Source organism: Schistocerca americana, chromosome 1, assembly GCF_021461395.2.
Source record: "Schistocerca americana isolate TAMUIC-IGC-003095 chromosome 1, iqSchAmer2.1, whole genome shotgun sequence".
Classification (NCBI taxonomy): domain Eukaryota; kingdom Metazoa; phylum Arthropoda; class Insecta; order Orthoptera; family Acrididae; genus Schistocerca; species Schistocerca americana.
This window is the reverse complement of record NC_060119.1, coordinates 759,397,335-759,400,930: the sequence shown is the minus strand read 5'-3', so window position 1 is coordinate 759,400,930 and position 3,596 is coordinate 759,397,335. Positions and strand designations below refer to the sequence as shown.

The following is a 3,596-nucleotide window of genomic DNA, read 5'->3' as shown; positions in this document are numbered from 1 at the left end:
TCTATCTTGTCCACGATAAGGCGTTCACCATGCTGTTTGTAGTAGCTTACCCACATTCCTATTTCTTTATTCATTATTAAACCTACTCCTGCACTACCCCTATTTGAGTTTGTGTTTATAACCCTGTATTCACCTGACCAGAAGTCTTGTTCCTCCTGCCACTGAACTTCACTGATTCCCACTATATCTAACTTTAACCTATCCATTTCCCTCTTTAAATTTTCTAACCTACCTCCGACTCGTAGAACGCCAGTTTTCTTTCTCCTGATAACAACGTCCTGCTGAGTAATCCCCGCCTGGAGATCCGAAAGGGGGACTACTTTACCTCCGAAATATTTTACCCAAGAGGACGCCATCATCATTTAACCATACAGTAAAGCTGCATGCCCTGGGGAAAAGTTACTGCTGTAGTTTCCCCTTGCTTTCAGCCGTTTTGGTCAGTGTTACAAGGCCGGATCAGTCAATCATCCAGACTGTTGCCCCTGCAAGTACTGTAAAGGCTGCTGCCCCTCTTCAGGAACCACACGTTTGTCTGGCCTCTGAACAGATACCCCTTGTGAGTAATGACTATCTGGGGTGTCCCAATCAAGCTTAAAAATACCATACTGGTACCACATCACACTTCGGTATATTAATGAAAGGGCTCATCTGTCTGCAACAGAAACAAGCAGTCACTGTAACAAATGACCGACCCACTGAGTTATGTATGTGAACATTTAAAAAATGAGTAAGGGATTATGATTATGAAATATAATCTTAGCACATGTGGGTAAACATAATAAAGGCAAAATCATGAAACAAAGTTGCAGGTATGTTTAATGACTGTAAGTGGTTAAAGTGAACATTTAAGAAATGGATAAGGGATTGTGATTATGAATTACGTGTATAACCTTAGCACATGTGAGTGAAAGCGATAAGAGTAAAATCATGAGACTAAGCACACCGTCTTCAGGCCACGAGTGTCCTACCGGGACTATCCGACCGCCGTGTCATCCTCAGTGGAGGATGGGGATAGGAGGAGCGTGGTGACAGCACACCGCTCTCCCGGTCGTTATGATGGTATTCTTGACCGAAACCGCTACTGTTCGGTCGAGTAGCTCCTCAATTGGCATCACAAGGCTGAGTGCACCCCGAAAAATGGCAACAGCGCATGGCGGCCTGGATGGTCACCCATCCAAGTGCCGACCACGCCCGACAGCGCTTAACTTCGGTGATCTCACGGGAACCGGTGTATCCATTGCGGCAAGGCCGTTGCCTAAAATCATGAAACTAAGCTGCAGATATTCTTAATGACTGTGGGTGGTTAAAGAAAGAATCGGGATAAACAAGTGCGAACATCAGTAGAAACGCCAACGTGCGTGATGGATGCAACTGGCTGGGTGCAAACATCAGAACTGTGCACTTATCCCATGATGACAGTTAACCATCATCACGTCCCCCTCGACTCAGTGATTGCACCGCTGGATCCTTCTTAAACACTTTCATACAGCGTGAACGTCGATAGCGGCGGGGTAACGACTGGAAAAAATTTGAGTCCAGCTTGCTCTGTGCACTCTGTACTAAAGAGGAAACATTCTTTTTGTACGACTGCCAGTCTCATCTCATCGGTCGCCCTCCAGAAAGTCTTTACTCATTGATCCTCCGTCTGCAGGTGTCCCCTGACTTAACTCTCTGAAAGTCGGTTGTTTCTGCTAATGTAGGAATCTCGCCATCCAAGTGCAGCTGTTAAACAAACTCCACTCTTGCGGATTTTGTCACGATTAACCAACGATGGTGTGGCGTGGGGAGAAGGCAGAAAATCTCTCCCACTCAATGACAGGTTTCTAATCTGGCCTATTGAATGGTGCACACATAGACACTGATGGGCTAGCATATGTTTCACAAAAAAAATAATTGTGAGCCAATTAGGGTGCCCGTTGCAAGAATTTTAAAGTAACATTCTTTTATGCTGAGACCGCAGAGTAATGTCACACTCCATGCTTCTCTCGTTCTCTCATCTGCACCTGGCTGCACAAGTTAACTTTTCAAAAAGATTTTTTTACGTGTTGTACAGTAGAGGTTACGACATATAGGCCAGCCTTTGGGCTGCCAGGTGTGCAAAGGTGTACCAAAACGAATCACGTGCTGTCTACCTGCTCTGAAGGAGAATCCTCAGCTCTGAACCCGTTTATAGCCCCTCCTGGTTCTTTATAAGTAAACTTTAATGTTTCCCAAGCCAGCCAGAAGCCTACAGAAAATAATTGGCCCTCTATCATAATAAAAGGTAGGAGAGAGAATAAGCAGTTACCTTTACATTCACTGATAGTACAGAATATTATCTGCTGTTATGATGCAACGAAAACGGTCGACTACAATGACTATGGTGATGTGCACATAACATAATGAAATACGTTCCATGACAGTTTGGGAACAAGCTGCCACGTAACTACAATTAGGACTAAATTTAGAATAAATCATACTGAACATTGTATAACTTCCTACGAGCACTAAACTTACGTAATATCGCTTTCGCACACCGTAATGTCCTGAGAAATCATTCACCTTCATGTACACGCACTCACATATGGTATATATATATATATATATATATATATATATATATATATATATATATATATATATATATAGCTACAATCTTTATACTTATTTATACACTGACAGAAGGAATTGCAACACTCTCAATGGACTGTGATCATTGGCACCACGATAAAATATGTGCATACTGAGGGGTTGTAGTGTTGGTGATTCATTTGTCACGTATACTTGCGATCAGATGGCGCTCTGAAGCCCTTTCGTATCCCTCTGTTTTGACTCTGCAGACAGAAACTGCGTCGAGTTTAGAGATGAGCAGCACGTACAACCACGCCTTACCGAGGAGTACGTACTCCTGTTGAACAATTTCAGCCACTTGAACAGGATCGCATTATTGGCATTCAGGAAGCTGGATGGAAGTATCGACGCGTTGCGGCATATCTTGGGCACAAGGTATCGCTGGTGTTTCGCTGCTTTCAGATGTTGCCTGTGGAACAATCCCACGCCTGTTGATCAGGTCCTGTACGTCCATGCAGTACATACATCGAGACCGGCGCGTTGTGAGTGTATTCACGGAAAAAACCTGGCCACATGTCGCTCCAAGGACCATCAGGAACAGTCTGCTTGGACCAGGACTAGCATGACGTGTGCCTTCGTCCAGGCTACAGCTGACACCACGACGCCGACAAGCTGCTCTCATGTCATGAAAGAGTTGAATGGAGAGTATGGAGAACCCATGGAAATTGTTATAAAAGTGTTGTTTTGTATCTGTAAGTACCACGGCACAAATCGCCTGTACCCAACACGTTAAAATACCGCTTAAATATGTTGGAGCAATACCGAATAGGAGTGATGAAGGACTTTCAACATATGCAAAAAAGGAGAGCACGAATTACCGAAAGTCTGTTTGACAACAGGAAGAGCTACATCCAGATGTAGAAAAAACCTGAACCGGAAAATGTCTGGCGACGTACGTCAACCAACCAGCGAAAGAATTGTTACGAAGTGTCCAGAAACCGCATTAAGTAAGGAATGTAGGGCTATGCTACAAGCCCCAACGTATG

The 3,596-nt window shown here is 44.1% G+C and overlaps 1 pseudogene; it reads right to left on the bottom strand.

The window, feature by feature from the left end:
* Positions 1-1,138: 1,138 nt before the first annotated feature.
* Positions 1,139-1,256, bottom strand: LOC124560972 (annotated as a pseudogene).
* Positions 1,257-3,596: the final 2,340 nt, after the last annotated feature.